The following is a 20,274-nucleotide window of genomic DNA, read 5'->3' as shown; positions in this document are numbered from 1 at the left end:
TTTTAATTTTTAATTTAAGAAAGTAAAAGCTACATTTTGTTATACTGTATTTATAGTGGCGCCACTCTCTTTTTATCGTAGAGTACGCAGGGGAATGGATTGAAATCATTTAGTATCGCGATCACTTGGCAGTGGCCGAGACGGTCGGGTCGAATGGATTCGATTAACGACGGCTCACAGCGGTACCGTCGACCATCGCCATAATCGCTCCCGGCAGACTCGTAAGTCTTACTGTGCCGCTAACGAACATTACTCCGGAATTCGGATCGATTCGAATCTTCGCTACATGTCATGAATTCATCACGGCACTCCAACCAGAAGAAGAAGCATATTTATAATAATATCAATTGCCAAAAATAAATGTCGAAAATTATATTAGGATTAGTTTATTTTAAAATAAAGTCTAGTGTAGTATTCGTTTATGTTATGTAATGAATTATAATAGACATGATTGTATCATTATTTATATTTTGATTTATCAAAATGTCAATTTTACTTTTTAACTCAATTTTATTTTTTCACTTTTTAACTGTAATATATCTTCTTTTCGGGAATCGTGCTTAAAAGAATTTTTAATGATTTCAAAGTACACATTATAAAGTACGATGCATAATAGGAACATTCGATACATATGCATGTGACAAAAATCGGCAATTCACTGTCGAAACATCTTTATATACACATACATGCGCGCGCGCGCGCGCGCAAATGTGTCACCATAATTTTTTGATAAATATGATAAGTAGCGGCGTTCAATGTCGAGCATAGTGTAGCCGGATATAGCATGTAGTGCATGTCGACATACGAGAGAGAGTGGGGGGAAAGGAGAGAGAGAGAGAGAGAGAAAGAACAGAGAATCTCGTAACAATGAGGCGGATCTTTCCGTAACACAGGGGATGGTGAACTCGGTTTCCGGTGGCCTTGCACCCGAATTTGAAACTTTCCCCGTTACGTCGGCAGTGAAGCCGCGCGCGCGATGCGCGCCGTCGAGGGGCAGAGCAGGAATCGGGGGCGGCGGGGGTGGCAGAGAGGAGGGCCGGGACGAAGGTCAGTGTCTGCATAAAACCACCCGAGGCTACAGACTGTCGGTTCTAGACTGCCGAGGCGTTTGCTATGCGGGCTGCGCAAGCCGTGGCTACGTGCCCTGCCTGACGAGCTGCGACTCAAATTCAACTCAAACTCTGCTTTCTGCATCTGCTATTCCGCTTTCCTTCGCCGTTCTCCGCGTACTTGTCGCTGACTCTCTACGATGCGTCCGGCTTGCTGCGAAGGCCCAAGTCGCAAACGCGGTTGGTGAACGAGAGTCCGAGAAATCGCGAATAAAACATCGCGATATTGTTAAAACTGTCGCAAAAATTATGAAATAGTTTTAGAATTAAAAAAAAAACTAATTTCTTTAAATGTAGATTTTATTACGGATGTTAATCATAAAAAAAAAATCTCGAGATTTAAAATGTTCCAAAATAATGCGCGTTACCAATATCGTATTGCAAAATGCTTTTCATTATTATATAAAATAATTATTATCAAATATGTTTTAGCGATATCAAGTTTTTCAAACTATAGTAATGTCAGAGAGATTGACAAAAATGTTCGAAATAAATTTAAAATATTATGTTTTCGAGCTCTTCAAACTACGAAGAGGAATTTCATTGTTCGTGGTGGATATCCTCCTTCAGCTGCACTTATCCAATTATCATTCACGTCGCATAGGCTGATCGCGTCGTAAATATAATACCGTAATAGTCCACGATTGCTCGTACGAGACTCGGCCGAGCTGTACGTTGCACATACATTTCACATGGGACAAGGGAGGTCCCAGTTGTGGGACAAGCAAACGGGGGAGGCGAAATGACAGGAGCGGCCGTTTACCTGGCGTTACGATAATTAAATCGAAACAAAAATCTACCCGCAGTCCGCGGTCGTCAATCCTCGCAACCGACATTTTACGTTGCCAATCGGCCACCCTCTCGCTACAACACGTTCCCACTTCCACCCCGTACTCATTGTCCCCTCCCAGATCGTCGTGTTTTTTTGTTCTCTGCGACACGTTCCGCGTACTAATAATTTGCGCACAAAAATACGCTTTTCATTCGTCCTTTTTTCACCAATAATGACTTCGACGGAGAAATCAAGTAGCGCGCTTTGGTATGCTATTATTATATTATAAATTTTATAATAAAAATTTTATAATAAAATAAATTAATAACTAGAATAAAGCATATAAGACACTGCAACAGTGTCAAACATCGGATAACGAATAAATTTAATAATTATATAATTCCTCTCTAGGATTTTACTTATTTTCTACAGTACCTTACAAGTATATAAAAAATATTTGTGATTTTCACGCGTTTCATCTAAAAATCAAATTTTTAAATGTTCCAATGATCTAAAAATCAATTTTTAAATGTCCAAATGATTTTCAAATTTTTAATTAGTAACATTTTCGTCAAGTCTTCTAATTATATCAAAACTGCATTCCGAAAAACATCATAATGTCAACGTTTTAGACGCCATTTTTGATCTCGCAACAAGCTCACGGGATTAATCCCACATGCGCGTCGCGTTGCGTCGTGGGAACTACGCGCAACGAGTAGTTACAGCTGAACGAAAGTAAGACTCGCGCGCGACGTTGACGGCAAGAGCGCCTAACCTCGGCCCTCCCCAGCACGTTAACGGCACGGAATCAGCTGACTAGCAAAACTGACCTAATTATTATGCATTTATTCGCGCGTATTCAAATGCGCCGGGCGGCGGTGCCCGTTGTCTCGCTCGCTCTTGCGCACGTCCTATCGCTCTTCTTCGCGCCAACCGACGTACTCGGTTGTCCCACGGATATCTAACACGCGATCGAAGATCTATGTTCCGAGGATCTTTCACGGAATTATTAATCGATCCCTCCAATTATTTCGGAAAGAATACATGAATTATCTTATCTACTCTCTTAATTTATATCTTCTATTAGTATTTGTCATCAGATATTTATCTTTATGCCCTTAACCTTTCTCATTAATATCTTGCAACAAGTATAAAATTGACAACAGAAAAAGAAAATCTGTATATATTATATATAACTACTTTATCTTTAAAGCGATTATATTCGATACTGACAATATTATGATTTATTTTGACGTAAGAATTTTTACAAAAAGAAAAAAGAATTTGATTTTTAAATCAACCCTATATCACATAAAAGAATAAAGATTGTACCTTTTTTGTGACGGCTACAACAGTCATGTAAAATTTATTCTAGATAATGCCTGAAAAAGCTGGAAAAGTCAAATATAATTGGTCTTAGGAAGTTATAAAACCAAGTATAAAACCAAACCACATCTAAATTGTGACATTTATGTTCATAATTTAAAAAGATATTGTCTCGCAACAGCGTTAAACCAACTTCGCGTGACTCCATCAAAAGCCGCCTTGATAGATGGAAACGAATTTCATCGAGACAATCGTAAACTGAAGCGGGGATCGCCGATTAGACCTATCGGTTCACTTTATCGCGACATTGTGGCACTTTTGCCGCCTCCCCTGACCTTCCTTCCCGGTCTAACATGCGCATCGATCGTTCTAGCGACTTATCGGACCAGTGCGAGAGAACTTCCGACACCGAGATCTCTTTCCAAAATCGCGTTCGCGTGCTAATCAGGATCGGCCATGCCGATGACTTCGAGACAGGTATGCCGAAACACAGCGCGAACTTCCGCCCGATAAATAGGCATAACATACTCCGGAATATCCACCCCCTTGTGCCTCTACGCGTTTGCCTGCTTGCTTGCTTGTTTGCTTGCTTGCTTGCCTGCATGCCTGCCTGCCTGCCTGCCTGCCTGCCTGCCTGTCGGTTTGTCGGTCGCTCGGTCGATGCTTTGGTTTCGCCAGTGGTGAGTGTACACCCGCGCTAAGCACGCACACACGCGCATACACGCGCTTCGCGTGTACGTATATGCACACAACAAGCGCGTCGGGGAGGGTCGCGGGAGGGCGTCTCGGCGCCATGCTGATTTGCATGCGCCGCCATGACGGCCGCCACCGCTCGAGCGGGGGTTGCACGACGTCGCAGGAGGGAGGTCCGGAGGGTTAGGGGGTGAGCATCGATCGCTTTCTCCCGCGAGCTCACCGTCTACCCCTCTTGGCCCCTCAGCTCTTGCTCTCTTCGTTACTCCCTTCGTCGGCCCTTTCGTTCCTCTCTCGCGACCTAACCATTCTCTACTTCGCTTTGCTCTCTCCCCCTCTCCTCCGTCACTCCCTGCCCGCATATCTATACCCCGTGTTCTTTTGGTTCCTCTCTTTTCGTTGTACATCCTCTTTTTCATCGTTTTACTCCTTCTTTCTCCCTTTTTCTTTCTCTCTCTTTACGAGTTGCGACCGAACAACCCAGCCTAACAACCGCCACCGACGCCTAAAACCAGAAAACTTCACAGCATCGCCTCTGCTTTCCTCTCGTTTCACTTGTCGTCTTTTTCAATTTCTTTGTAAAGACTCTTTGTCATCTCATCTTTTGGAGTGAAGCTAGAATTTTATTATCCATTTTGTTAGTCCCGACTATTGGTACTATAAATCATACTAGTTTAAATAACTTTTCTAAATAAATTGTACTCATACGTTAAAAATATATTACTTTTCCCTACATTGATTTTTCCTGACATTGATCTTCTCTGAAATAACCGCCTGTAAACTGAACCATAATATCTCTTTGATTACACAACCCAGAAGCCATATATATACATATATACGCGATCGCTTTCCATAAAGGTGAAACGAAACGAGGGGTAAAAGAGTTCTCGTTTCAAGAAAACTCACCGGTAGGCTAAAAAGAGGGATGGACGAAGGGAGAAGGAAAGCAGCAACAACCTCGCGAACAACGTCCGCAGCCGTCTATTTACTTATGCAATGAGCGACGAAGTAAGGGGGTGGCAGCGACTCGCGTGGTGGGTGTAAGGGGTCGGAGCCTCGGGCTCTGTTTGTTTTCGTTGGACCACATAGCGTGATACGTTTGCGTAATGCGCTACGTCCGTCGTCCTTTCCTCCGCCGTATCCTCCTCCCAAGTCTCCGCCAATCCCCTTTCCCTCCTCCCTTATCACCTCCCGTCCCCCCCCCCCTGCCCGTACCGTCATTCTCCAGGGGTAGCAACGGCTGCGGTGGAATCTGCCAGGCGGTAACTCATCCGCACGGCCGTATTCTCGGATATGTTTTTGCTCGTTCTCTCTCACCCGTTTCAACCCCGGTATATCCTCTTCCTTCCTTCCTTTCCCCCGTTTCTATCTTTCTCACTGTGCAGACCAGCATTCGTTCCGTTCATCCGCATCCTATGCCGTCGTCGTGGTTCATTTTTTATGGTGGTCGCCGACGTCACCACGGACTGACGGAAAAAAAAAGAAGTTGTTTCTGCTGCGAGAGACGCGAAACGTTCGGTTGCATGAATCGCGAGACTCGACTCCGGAATGAGAAATTCATATAAATCACAAAGTTTATCGCGATATTGCTATTTAATGACACGTTACTAAGATATAATTAGATTTAATACTAATACATAATCATGATACATAACATAATACATATATCAACCATATATTTAGTCGCATAAAAAATATCAATTACATAATGATAAATATCAATTACATAATGGTAAGATATGCGCGTGAGTCATGATATTAACTTTAATATAACAATTAAAATGAAAAGCAAAATTGAATCATTCTATTTTTGTTTATCCTATAGAAACACATTAACGCAAACGATATTGATTGAGCATTTCTAACAAGATAATTATGCATCTGCTTCGGCGTCGTTTTGATAAAGACGATTGCAGGTGATGTCAAGCGATGACAGCAATTTGCTTCAAGCAACACGCCTAGCAAAGTGTTCGCTTCCGTTCCATCGTCTAGCAGCTCCCGATAAATCTCACAGATGATCTTTATGCGAAACGGTTAATTTCGTAGCGGGCCGTGGAAAGCGATAAAGAGGAAGAGCGTTCTCCTCATGCTATTCCGCAAAACTTGTATATGAGGTGCTTGAACCAGTCGAACGATCGCGTTGCTCTCCCTTAGCCTCCTTACAAACGAATGGCAGGCATTCCGAGGGAACGGTAAAATGACAAGCCTGTAAAACACGATCTTCTTCCTCGGAACGACCTATCAATGACTCGATGGGTAACGTGATTCGAATTCGGTCGCGATGCACGCGCGCGCGCGCGCACGAGAGCATCCCGTTTGCATTCAGGAATCCGAAAACTTCTGGCGGAAGGTCGCGAGGGATCAAGGGAGAATGGCGAGAGAAGCGAAGAGAAAGCGAAGTTCGCCGCGACTGTGCGAGAGCGAAGAAGGAAACCGACGCGACGTGATCTCGATAAACGACGGCGGCGACGACGGCGGCGACGGCGGCGGCGGCGACGACAGCGACGACGAAATCGAAGAACGAAAGGGTTGACGCAAACGCAGGTTTTATAGTAATGTCTACCGGTCCTGGCGCGTCGATGTACGTCTATGTAAATACGCGTCAACGATCCTGTGTGTAAAACGCATACTATCGCTCGTACCTTCCTTCCTCTCACTCCCCTTCCTCCTTTCTTTCCTCTTGCCCTTTCCCCTCCCCCACCTCCTCCACACACATTTTCCGCAATATCTACGTACGATGAGAAGAAGAGGAATTGGATGGAGGAGAACGAGAGAAAGATGGAGATAGAGAAAGTACGGGTTACATACTACTACCGCCGACTACAGGGCGGATGGCGTGGACCCCTTGGATGGTTGCCTCATGAAAGATGCATAAGACGACTCACCGGGGGCGCGATAAAGAGTCGACAACAGACAAACCGACAGTCACCCTTGTGCACCCCCTAATACCCGGTGCAATACACTGCCAGACGTTAGCGTGTAGGAATACGGCCGATGTGACCGCCACCCACCCGCAGGGGGAGGGGGGGAAGAGGGTGGCTCCCACTATCAATTAATTATAATCTAGATTGATGGATCCGATCCACGCCGCTCGTAACGGAGATTAGTCTCGCTTCTGTCGTTGTCGTGCTTGTCGTCGACTTTCATCTCCCCCCCCCTCCCTCTCCCATCTCTTCTTTTTTAGCTAATCGGGAAAGTTTGATGACGATTTTGTCGATGATATATTAGTGATATCGCGACTGGCGTGCAAATCTATCGATCTCAATTGCCGATTTCGAAGTAAATCCAATAGCAACAACAACGATGACTGACGGAAGCAAGAGAGAGAGAGAGAGAGAGACAGAGAGAGGGTGAGAGAGAAAGAGAAACACATCGTCGATGTAACACAGAGTTACGTTTGTCGAGGTCTGTGGGCTAATGGCATGCAAGTGAGCGGTGGCGATGGCGGCAGCCTCCCGGCCCGTCGCACGCCCGGTCGATAGGAATTAGCATTTTTATGGGTCTATCTCGCTTACGCGCTACGGTGCCCCGTGGCACCTAGATTCCTCGGCATTGTTCACGCACGTTTCGTACGCATTCGCCGCCTGTAAACGCCCGTCAAACGCTTGCCCATTCGCTCATGCCACGAATTTCTCCACGAGACGTTCACCTTTTGGTGCCTTTCGATCAGTACTATCGAAATACGCTTGTCGTGAGACATGCCACATTGTTATTCATTCTTATCGTCATAATTTGGGGCAATTTGGAGAGAGAAATTTATTTATGGATCAATTTTATTTATAATAAGTACGTGACGACAAACGTACATTTTTGTACATTATATATATATAATTAATAATTAAATAATAATTAATAATTAATCAATAATTAATAATTAAAGTTTTACATTGCGCGGTGCTTTTGATTTCTAGACTTTACTAACTTTTTATTATTTTTTTTATATTGAATCGATAAAAAAAATAAGAAATCATATCCACTGCCGAAGATTATGATTGTAATAACAGCGATATTCCGAACAAAAAAACTTGTTTACTATCATTTTTTTTTAATAAATTGAACGATTGCAGAAACATAATTGATAATCCTACGCACGAATAACTTTGAAGCACGCGTCAATAAAATAAAAAATAATAAAAGATAAAAAATTCACTAACTTCTATCTAAGTAAGTTAATAAAATTAACTTTGCACTTTTTAAACGTTACATATTTACTATTAATGTTATTCAAATGAACATGATTATATTAATTTTAAATGTAATTGAAGAATCCAATTTAGTATGAAATAAGAATGAAAGTGTTTTTTTATTCAAAAACACATATAATTATTTCTTATTTAAACCAAACATACCGTACCGTTAGATTATATTTATTTTATTTTTTTTTTAAATTGATACTCTATAAATTGATATTAAATATTTTCTTAATCACAATTTATGAACGTATACGAGATGCATTGATAATTTCCGGAAGTTTGGATAGACAGGCCTCGATCGTAAGTCGAGCGTATCACGATCGACGTTATGGCGTTGTTCTTCTCTTCAAGACGAGCTCCAAGGCGTTATCGGCGCCGAAACGCCTGGGCGGTATTGCGCCCGAAGGGTAAACACGCGCGTGCATCCCCCGTAAAGCCTACACGCGGCCTGTGGGGTGTTTAGTGCGTATTACGGAGAGAAGGCGGCCATGAGGGTGGTTACGAGGTCGGATGAGAAACGATGAAGACGAAGACAGACAGACGGGTGGATAGATAGAGGACAAGAGGGCGGAAGGGAAGGAGGAAGGTAGAGCGAGAGAAAGTAAGGATGTGCGTGATAGGGGGAGGATAAGAGAGGGATGACAAAGAGAAGAGAACGCGAGAGAGACCGGGAACTCGTCGAAGGGCCGAGGATCTTCGGCGGAAGGCGCCTGCGCGTTTCCATGGGCACCGTGTCTGTACGCCCCCTCTTCCGCAAAATACCGCCGGGGGTGAGAGAAGGTATATGTCCCATTCCAACGCATTCGCGTCCCCCCTTTAGTCACTCCATCTCGTTCTGTCACTGCTCGTTCTCCGCGCCTTGGTGGGCACACTCCGGAGGGAGATCCTCTGCGGCAGCCTCCCTCGCAGAGCGCACCCTTCTTTTCTCGCTCGCCTTTCGTCGTCCTATCGTATTTCGCCGTCTTTCTCTCTCTCTCATGCTATTTTTCTCACGTCTAACGCCGAATCTCGCGTGTGACGCGCACGGAAGACGACTCGACGTTCATAACACACATCCGCGAGAACTCGGACGTACGATCTCTCGAATCGAATCGCTCGATATCTGTTTCATCGCGAGAGTAACGAACGCCGCGTCGATCTCCTTCGCGAAACCGGGGGGAAACCCTCTCGATCATCTCGTTAAGTGTCCCGTTCGATCTTACAACAACATTGTAAAAGCTCACGGGCGCGCGTAGTTTCTTGGGATTAGGACCAGATGTTCTTACTTGGATGATATAATATTCAACCTTTAACTTATCTCCACGTAAACTGAATTAATTTATGCTAATTTATTATGAGACGAAACAGCTTTCTGTTTGTAAGTATATACCCTGAATCTGCCGTTGAGCGGAAGGAGGGCCGCGATTGCGTATCATTGTATGCAAGAAGCTCGCGACGCCGGTCCGATTTCGCCGTTATAAAAACATCAGTCAATCGCCGCCGTTTCTGTTTCAACAAAGTCAGCTTGTCCACCGCGGCGGTTTTTCGGATTTTACATTCAGATCCATGTTTTGTCCCCCCGGGCCACTCGACGAGCGACAGACGTGAGATGGGGGACAGGTAAAAGGAGAGAGAGAAGTATAAAAAGCTGCTGCTGCTGCTGCTGTTGCTGCCGCACACTGAAAGTCGAGATGGAACACCGGATGGAACGGTGCGACCGCCTACTTCGATCGCAAGACACGCTCCGTTACGCACGCACAGACACACAATCGCCTTTACATGTACACGTCGTCGTTTCGTGCGTCGTGTGACACGATCGATTCGGGGCTTCGATCCGCCCTCGGCAAAAAGCGAAAACGAGCATTCCGTACCGAGAAAATCGAAAGTCCGACTACTTACGAGCGTTGAACATTTTTAAATACGTATTGTAAAGATTTAAAATTTAAAAGCGTATTTACGCGTTCGTGCTCTTCAAAATACGAGATGCCGAAAACAATTATAATGAAAAACTCTTTATCCCTTTGAGAACTTTATAAAAGTGACAAAAATTAAGGTATTTGTAACTTTTAAGTTTAATTGTAAAAAATAAACGCGATAAATACTACATATATTTTCCACTCAGAGAAATGCTTATGATTACGAGTAGTTTCAAGGCCAACGCTTGGCGCTGTCGGATTATCACGTCGTGTCGCGCCGCGTCGCGAGATGCGGAGGCTGACGTACTTCAAATCTAAACACGCGCGTGTCATTTACTTAAACGTCATCGAGCCCGCGCAAATGCTTAGGATTTCTCTTATGCAACAACCTGTTTTACGAGGCACATTATCCCACGCGAATCGCGTCCCGTGTGAGCTACGGCATTGACTGCTGGTTGCATTTATGACGAAGTTGGCGAGTCATAGAGACGCGATAAACAACGACCCCGCGGAGCCCTCGAATGTACCATATTTACATCGCAAAATGCTTCTATCGATATATATGGACGTTTTAGATACACGCGCGTATATATTTCACGTGCTGCTCTCGTGATTATGAATATTCCACAACAAAAGCCGTATTTAAGACCCGTTTGTACAAACATTTTGTAATTGTCGATCAAATGTCATTAATTATGACAGCGCGATGCACTGTACGATTGTCTCTAAAAATACTAATTTTGACAATTCTAAGACATTTTTACGTTAATTTATATTGCAACTATTAATTATATTATTATAATTGTGATTTGTAAAAATATAAAAATTTATGCAAGAAATATAATTATTTTAAAAAGTAACATGTAGCTTTAAATCTTAAAGATACTAGATTCTTATAGAATGCAACATATGTTTTCTTAAAAATTAAAGTTTTCGAATTGTACATTTTTTTATATCAAGCGGAAACATTATAAAAGCTTCCTCTTAAGTAAAAATGACCAATATTTGCATTAGCGTTCATATATCATATATCACCAAAAGAATATTTACGTGCTATTAGCATATTAACTACTAATAAATTATTTATACTTTACTAATTTTATTCTACCTACAGTTACAATATATTAGATAATAATACTCATTTAATAGACACGCGATTTAGTGTATCCTGATATCTCAATCTCACATCCTCTAATTACGAGATAATCATTTAATTGCCCTGATGATACGAAAAAAATGACCGTCTCTCAGGGAGGCTCGACGTTTTCTAAATGGAGCACGGCACGTCGAGTCTCGTACGCGAAGGGTGGAGAATCGTTTCGAATAAAAAGGGCTGTTTATGATTTTTCTATTGAAGCGTAACTAGGTGGCACGCGAGGTGGTACGAGTAATAAAGTCCTTTACGTGGCAACTAACCGCGCCGGCGGGCCAGGGATTCAGCCGTGCGCTGCGTGCGTTTACCGTTTACTATCGGCGTTACAGCCGGTCGTACACATAAATCGCTTTACGATCTGTCGCTAAAAACGGATTTCATGCGAAAGTAGGTAGCTGCCGGTAAACCGCAACCGCGCGTCTTCGACTATCGCAATGCGACTCGTGAGAAGAAACCGCACCGCGCCCGCCAGACGACCGCCAATATATACGGGCATTAGCGGCGATTTCACAGCAGGCGGAATCGATCGATCCCCGCCGTACGGAATCGCCAAGGAATCGCGTTTCGATGGTTGTTTCGCACCGACTTCGCACCGAAACGCGCGCTAAAATTTCCATAATCACCTCGCGAACATAGCCAACGATCCGTCTCGCCGCAAAACGGAATCGCCGCGGGGATGTATAGATGTAACGAACGATTACTTTGGAAAGTGGAGCTTAAGCGGAAGACCGCCATTGTTCCATTTTCGCGAAAAACGCGATATTATCTTTGGTAATAGTGATTTACTCGATAAATTTTTTTTTAATTCTTCACAATCATGTAAAATTACCATTTACTATCATTACTAATTTAATTAGCATATTACTGTGTACTTTTTTGTTATCAAACTTATATAGAAATCGATATAATAAATTTACACGTTGAAAATACTACCTTTCTATCCGTTTTAACGGGATGTTTTAACGATGTCATCCTCGCGAGCGTTTTCAAGGATCGTCGATGCAGCGAACACGAGAGATCGAAAACGACCAAAGGTGCGAGGTGTAAAGGGTAGGAAGATGAAGAGGAGGAGGAGGAGGAGGAGGAGGAGGGGGAGGAGGAAGAGGAGGAGGAGGAGAAGGAGGAGGAGGAAGAAGAGGAGGAGGAAGAGGAAGAGGAGGAGGGGAGGTGGGACGTGAGCGAAACGGAGGACAAGATGATGGATGGTCCCTCTCCACCCTTAGCTGCGCCGCGCGCGCGAAGTGAGGGCGTCCCGACGCTGACGACGATGCTGACGCTAATGAGCAAAATATGAGGCGCCACCCTACCACCCCTCTTCCGTCTTTCCGCTCTCTCGCTTTCTCGCCCCCGTTGCCGAGCGCACGGCTCTCTTTCTCGCCTGTCTCTCCACCTTCGGCCTCGCCAGGTATCGATTGTCGTTGTTCGCGTTCGCCTAAAGACCAAGAAGAAGAAGAAAGGCGAGGCGAAGGGGAGGACGAGGGAAGGTTTCGTTCCGGAACGAAAACAAGACGATCTATCCGTCTGATTACTCGCACCATCCTCCTCCCGCGATTCCTCGCGTATATTCCATTCTCGGTTTGTCTACGTGCATTACCGTATCTTGATCGCCGTCGCAGTCGTCCTGCTCGACGATAAATAATGACCCCGTGTTATATCCACGAAACTCTAGATACCGAGAGGAATCTTTGTTTCGTTCGAGTAAACATCGGTAGTACGTGGCACGCCGCGTAATAAAATACCGTTGACAACGCGAGCTATAAAAAGTATATTAATAAGAGAAAATATTAGGATGGCGCGTATTGTCGCGCAAAATAGACACCGAATATCGTTTATCGCAAAATTTAAATAAATATCATCGACAAAGAAGATGGTGAACAAGAGCGTAACGAGCCGTCTTTGGTAAATATTAAATGACGAGGTACAGCAGATAGAACGCCGTGGAAACCGCGTTGAGCATTAACGACGAATTGGCCGCTCTTTGTCTGCCCCTCGAAACCTTCGTCCAGCAACACCAGCAGCCAACACCACCGCCAGCTTCACCGTCGCCATGGGGTTAACGCTGGATGTCCACACTCGTTTTTACCGCGAACGAGATGCTCCGACGACGAAAAAGGGGCCCGTTTAATTTCATTTCGCCGGCACCGCCCCTACTCTCGACGCCCGGAGCGACGAGACACCGTGAAAAAGAAACTCTTCGACGTTTTACGAGCGTTCTCAGCTCCTATCTTCCACCACGTTCCAGCGCCGTTCGCGCCAGCCCCTCAAAGGGGACCTCGAAAATCTGCTTGTCGTCCGCTGCGTTATCGCGTTGCAGCCCTTCGTTAAACATTTCGAGACGCGCACAGCATCTTCGCGGTCACAATAACGTCTCTTGCAGTTTTATTCCGCACTGCACTGTTTTTTGTTGTGGTAGTGACACACACTCTCCATCAACGCAGAGACACAAGCTTCGAAATTCTAAAATAATTTTATCACGTCACGAGGTGACACACACGAGAAGATAGAAATATACGTCACGTCTGAAATGTCACGCAATTTAATGCTTAAAAATTCTGCCGTATTAAAATATAGTAATGACAATGCAAAAATATATTATCACGGTATTTCGTAATGGGAAAACCAGATATTTTTAATCACGACAAGAACTCATGATGAGTTGAAAAGAAACTTCGCAACTATCCATAATGCAAATACTCTTCGTCTCGCGCGTCTTCACTTCTTTTATTGGGTCACTCCATTTTTGTGTTAACGATCCCGTTTCGGTGTCACGCCTACCACCACGGCCGAGACGTAGAAGAAAGGTTTTTGCGACGCGGCTTGCGGCGAGAGCTCGCTCACAGCCTCGTTAGAAATTACCGTGCAACCCATCCTTCTCGCCGTTAATGAAAGCTGGGTTCTGCGCGGCGAAGATTATTCGCGGTTTTTACATGCCGAGGCCATTCAACGCACAGACGAAGACGCGCAGCTTGCTGGTCCAGAGGAGAATGCCGGTGACTGATGAGAGAGAGAGAGAGAGAGAGAGAGAGAGAGAGAGAGAGAGAGAGAGAGAAGCGGGAGTAGGCTAATTAATTTGGCAAATCATCGCGTCGCAGTGTAAACAGGGTGGTTCGATCTGTCTTTCCCGCACAAAGGGGGTGTCGACTAGAACGAACAAGAGCGATGGTGAAGGTGGCGCGGGGAAATTCACCCATCGCGCGAGGGTGATATCAAAGGGGAAGACGAGGGATATCAATCCCCGGAGAAGCCACGGACTCAACCTCCGCCGACTGTATAGCCGACGCTTCCGCAGTTCTCAACCACGAAATCCTCCGTTCGAATTTATCGCCGTCGTAACCGAACACTTCCTTCCCCGTAAGCTCGTCCCCATAACGCGCGTCGAATCTTCTCCGCGGTTTCTCAAAACGACTGATCTCACCAACAGATCATCTCCCTCTTCCCCCCCTCTCATTCTCTCTCTTTCTCTCTCCTTTTTGCCAGATAATCTCATATTTATATACAGCTAGATTTTGATGGCCATCCGAAGCGTTAAATCTTCCCGAGTGAAAAACTAGCGGATCATCCGGAAATAGTCCAGCCTTCACCGATGTCTCGTCTAGCCAGACGTTTCACAGACATCTTCGTCTTTTCATTGTGAAATGTCTCTTCGTAATGAGAGAAATGAATCATATGTATAAAAAAAACCGTATATAAGATTATTTCAATTATAAGCATTTTTTTTATATAACTAATTGATTTGTTAAAATACACGATCGCGACATTCAAATGTTTATATGTTACATTGATCAATATCGATGCATGAAAAAATTGCATGGAAATACAAATTTATGTTAATTTTCTAATTTTTCAAATCGTGCGATTTTTAATAGAAACTATGAGCGCAAAACTCGTGTCGGTTACGTTTGCGTGACAATCGCGAGTTCAGGCATCAACAGTGACACGAAGAACACCGTGTTTTAGCGCCATAGTTTCGTCTCCTCGTGGTTGTATCTTATCGAAGAATCGGACTTCGATGCGAGAGGTCAAGGCGCGCTATCGTGGCCACGCGAGCTATCACGAACCGCTTTGCGAGAGGTCACCCTCGCTTCTTCGATCTGGACGTCTTCCTCGTCCGATAACGTACGAGCACTTTACATGCCTTCTCGGGATCTCGTCGCGGTGAACATAAACCTCGCGCCCCTTTATTTCGGTCAGCTGGACGCATTAAGAATCCGCACGATTTCGCAGCGACGTGGACAGTCGCAGCAGATACGACGAAAATCCCCGGTATCTCTTGTTATCGCGGAAACGTTCTCTTATCTTCTCTATATGCTGACCTGAATTCGTTTAATGCATGAGTTTAATAACGACGACGAAGCGTAAGCAACGGCTGAAGAGAGGAACGACGATGACGACAACGACGATGATGGCAACGTCGACGGAAGTTGTCTGGAGCGGGTACGGTATGATTCACCTGTAATATCGTTCCTCGGAATTCTCGAGGAAGTTGGTGTAATCTCGTGCGCGCGCGGTCGTCATCCGGAATCGTTGGTAGACGTTGCCGCTGCCTGGTTATCTTCGACCGCCGACAAAAGCCAACGTAGAATATGAAGGAAATCGTGAGCACCCCTACAGACTCCTTTCCTTCTCTTCTCCGTCAGTGTCTCCCTTTCTCTCTTGCTTTCTCTTTTTCCGTATCTCTCTCTCTCTCTCTCTCTCTCTCTCTCTCTCTCTCTCTCGTTCTCTCTCTTGTTCACTCGTCCATATATCCGAACAACCATCGTTCTCTATCCCATCTCCTTTCTCTCTATCGCGAGATAGGGGGGCCGAAGGGGTGCGCCGGGCGCGCGGGGTGGTTCTTTCCCTCCTGTGACGGAGGAGTTGAGAGTGCCGTTGAATATGCATGAGAAGCTCCGGCTCCTATCTACCGTCCTAAAAACATTCAGTCGACCGATGCTCGGACCGACCGCGCGCCTCGTCGCTCGCCAATCAATGTCTCCGACAGGCTCGTCTTGCGAAAATTTCTGTGAGACGCGCCGAGACGATTCCTTGTAACCACACGAACAAGAGAGCGAGGAGGGCTCGAGAACGTCTTCTCCGACCTAACGCTGCCATTGGCTGCAGACGTGCGCTGACATTTTTATTCCGTAAAAGAGAAACCGCGGAGTTCACTGTGCCCCGGGGAATGTTTATTTCACTGAATTTAGATCACCATTTTTTTTACTGATATACCGTTGCTTCACGACTGAACTTTTAATATTAAGAAACTGTTCGGATAAGTTGTAATGTCAAAAAGATATTTAATCACTTCTTTCATCATAAAAGTTAAATCCTTTTTTCGAAAAAAGATATTTAAAGTCCATTATATTCTATTTCTTTTCCATGCATATATGTATGTGACAAATCCGGATAATTACCTTCTAATGCTAAACGAGCACTCTTCACGTATATCTTTTTTTTTTTTCTTTTTTCGCCGGAATGGATTTGACATCGGAATCCGCTCGCGCTGTAGATCAGCGTTATCATCAACGACCATCTCGGCCATAATTATGTTGTAACCGCGCGCATAAATGCCGGCGCGTAAAGTGAAGCGTGTTAAGCGTGACTCGATTATCTTTCGAATCAGACACGGAAGAACGCCGTGTCTGAAATATCGCTCCCGATCCCGAAGAACGAGCGCGATCTCGGCCGCGCGCGTGCACGCGCGCACACGCGCGCTACTTAACTACGCGCGAACGCATATATACGCGGGAATGCTTAATGCATTCAAATGATATTCACTCTCGCGCGCTGACGCGAATGCTTTCGACAAATTAACGCCGTGTATCGAATAACTATCTACCCGCTCTGTGAGCGCTCTGTGTGTTAGTATGTACGAGATGCACGAGTGCGCGCGCGCGCGCGCGCGCGCACGAGCGCGATTTCTCGAGCATCTTGTAAATCAAACACACGATCGGTAGTTCCGATAACGCCTCCCCGGCGTCTCGCTCGATATAATTCCGCAGAGGAACATTCGTGATTACGTGTAAACGGGCTTCCCCCCCCTCCCCTCGCTGCGCCACGCTGCGTTGTCTATTATTAATTCATACATCGTAGGAGTCGCGCTGTAACCCGATAACCCTTTTTAATAGCTGGAGATAGTTAGACGCGTAATCGTGTACATCCATTTCGCGGACACGACGCAGAAGAAGATAAGAAATCGCCGACTAGCTGGAAGCTTTCGTTGCGTTTACGGATGTTACGCGACTCCCTTTTAGGAAGTTCTCTTCGCGAGATGCGAAGTTCTCCGTAAAACGCTTGATTATTTCTATCGGAAGAATTCTTCCGGTCATTATCAACGATCCAATTAGATAATAAGACACAGGTGGACAACATGGCTCTGTCGCCATCTCTCGGCAATGTTGGGAGGCAGGGTAGCCATTTTGTTTCTGGAGGTGGCCAGAAGGTCGCCGTCGTGTCGCGGCACATCCGCGCATGTCCATTGGTCCCTCCTACGATATCCTCTCGGCGGCGGCAACGGCGACAACGACGACGACGATGACGACGACGATGACGGCGGCGGCGATGGTTTCTCTTCGCTCCGTTTCGTCTCGCCTAAACGACGAGGCGAGAGACGACATACCCCTCTACCACGACCCATAGGTTCTCCTCTTCCATCCCCCTACGCAATGGACTCCCCACTTCGAGTCCACGATTTCCCCACCTCGGAAGACCAGACCACCTTCCCTTTTGTACCCGCCGCACCCTCTGGCCGTCGTCGTCGCGGCGAAACGCTCTCCCTCCCTCCCCCCTTTCGCCCGCCGTTGCCGACACGGCCACTACCTCGTCTTCTCCTCCGATTCTCTCGTCCACCTCCAACGGCGACGATCCCACCCATTCCACCGTCGTGCGATATTATCACTCCGTTTTACTCGCGATTTATCGGCCTTTATCAACTACATTGCCACCGAACGGTGTGTATCGTTGCTGCCTGATTGCCTGACTGCCACGATCGCGTAGCCATCGTTCCTTGGCTACGATTCGCGCCAGGTTCTCTCCACCGCGCGACGCGCCCGGCACGGCGTGCCCTCGTAAATCAGCGCCGGTGGTTTATCGTCGTCGCCCGACTGAAAACCGCAAAACCGAGTTGCTCCCGCTTTCTCAACGTATCGTCCGAGAAACGCATCATGACACGTCGAATTCGTCCCATGATAATTTTTTCTTGCGCTATGACTCGAATACATACGTCGAATATAGCTTCAACCATTACATTTATGCAGTACGAGAAAAGAGATTTATTCGATATATAAACCTATTTAATCTGGACAAATATCAAGTTGCATACTGATAAATGTCAAAGTTGAAGCTGTACGTCTGTATGAAATATGTGCAGAAACTTTGTTAGAATGGATGGTCATTATAATATATTTTAAACAAAAGTAAGAAGAACGGATAATAAACTTTATACGATATGTCAATAAGAGATTTCGCGACGAATAATATGATATGAATCTTGAGTAATTATACAAAGATGATCGAGACAATTTTATTCAATTTGGTCCCTATTAACTAAATTTTCAGTTTTGTATTCCCCATTTCTTTTTGAGATAATTTGTTCTTGATGAAAAAATTATATCGTAGAAAGACCGGGATAGATAACGTATTGTCATCAGAAAACAAACAATATATCAATAATTAGAAATTTATAAATCTAAATAATCGAACTGTTTGGCAATTAATAATCAAAAGTATTCAGAAAGCAATATTACGTCTTTCATCAGACCTCTAATACGAACTTTATTTACTTTAGCAAATGCGACTTTCATTTTCCAGGCTGATTAGATGTTATATTCTGAGCGTGCATCCATCGTATCTCGTATTTAATCGGCCTTACATATCGAGTTGAACACTACGAGATGATACCGCTCTCTCGAACTGGCTGCGTTTAAGGGTAGATTTAACGTTTGCATCGTATCACTTGACTCTTCTTCGCTTTCCCTTATCGCCTCGCTCGAACTCGATCGAACTCGGGAATCGAGCAGACGCTCTCACGACACACGCGTGCATAGAAACAGGACTCTTTCCATCGCCTCTATCCCGATAAAGCTATCCATCGCCCATCTATCCGGTTCTTTCTCTCTCTCGTTCCAGCTTGGGAACAAAGGGATCGCCGCGCGCGATTCCATTTCCCGTCGTCATAGTCGTCGCTTTACATCCTGTTCCTGACTCCACGATGTGCTCTCTCGCGGACTCTAACACGCGAGGGGACACCGCTCGCTCGCGTGCGCTCTCGTTTTCGCGCATATGTGTACACGCGCACATATGTGTGTGTGTGTGTGTGTGTGTGTGTGTGTGTGTGTGTGTGTGTGTGTGTGTGTGTGTGTGTGTGTGTGTGGATGAACGTGCAACTCGTACGTATATAACCACACACACATGAAATGCGTATGAGTGTTGGAGTATAGTCGCTTATACGTACATGTATACATATATACATGCACGTATACAGTGGGTAGGTATGCATACATCGGAGGCACCGATGCACGGTAGAGTGCTTTCGAGGCGAGTGCAGTAGAGACTCACGGTGCTGCACGGTCTGGTGATTAGCGCCGCCCCCCTGGGGACGGCAACCGCCAATCGGTGGACGGCGTCGCGGCGCCCGCCGTCGTCGCTTCACCGCACGAAGCTGCTGCCGCCGCCGCCGCCGCCGCCGCCGCCGCCGCCGCCGCCGCCGCGCCGGGAGTCCCCTGCGGGTCCGCACAATCGCGGATATAGCGGATAGCGTCGGGCAAAGCCACGACAAAAATCAATCACTCACTGCTTCCTCTTGTTCGCGATGCTCTCTCCCTCGCTGCTTCCTCCATCCATCCGCCGCCGCGCTTCTATTTCTGTTTCCCTCGGTTACACGGCTTGTTCTCGCTTCCTCTCTTTCTCCATCCTCATTTTCTCCACCACCGTCAGCTTCGCAGTGGCTGTCTGCGCGAACCGAAACGCATCTATCGCGCGTTTTCCCCGTATCCGTTTCTCTAGCCTATCTCCCGCAATATCCCTACAGCCGCTTTGTAAAAATCCGCCTAAATCGCGACTTGATATCAAGCGCGGAAAAGAATCAATTGCGAGAAGCTAATTGTGAAGTTCAACCATGATAAATTTCCCCTAAAAACGTGTTTAAAAAAATTGA

General features: G+C 45.6%; 1 long non-coding RNA gene across 2 annotated transcripts in view; it reads left to right on the top strand.

Annotated features, from left to right (window-relative positions):
* The window catches only part of LOC148938211 (uncharacterized), a 69,082-nt gene that overhangs the window by 27,317 nt on the left and 21,491 nt on the right, over window positions 1-20,274 (top strand). Inside the window, exon 2 of one of the 2 annotated variants that reach the window (XR_016141215.1) lies at window positions 82-460. The exons of the other annotated variant lie outside the window; for it this stretch is intronic. This is a non-coding gene — a long non-coding RNA (uncharacterized LOC148938211). Of the gene's footprint in view, window positions 1-81; window positions 461-20,274 lie in introns of those variants that run through there. 2 annotated transcript variants of the gene reach the window in all.

Source organism: Pogonomyrmex barbatus, unplaced genomic scaffold (assembly GCF_055798465.1).
Source record: "Pogonomyrmex barbatus isolate J1 unplaced genomic scaffold, ASM5579846v1 scaffold1, whole genome shotgun sequence".
Taxonomy (NCBI): Eukaryota; Metazoa; Arthropoda; class Insecta; order Hymenoptera; family Formicidae; genus Pogonomyrmex; species Pogonomyrmex barbatus.
Note: the sequence above shows the minus strand (reverse complement) of the source record. Positions and strands in the feature narration are given on the sequence as shown.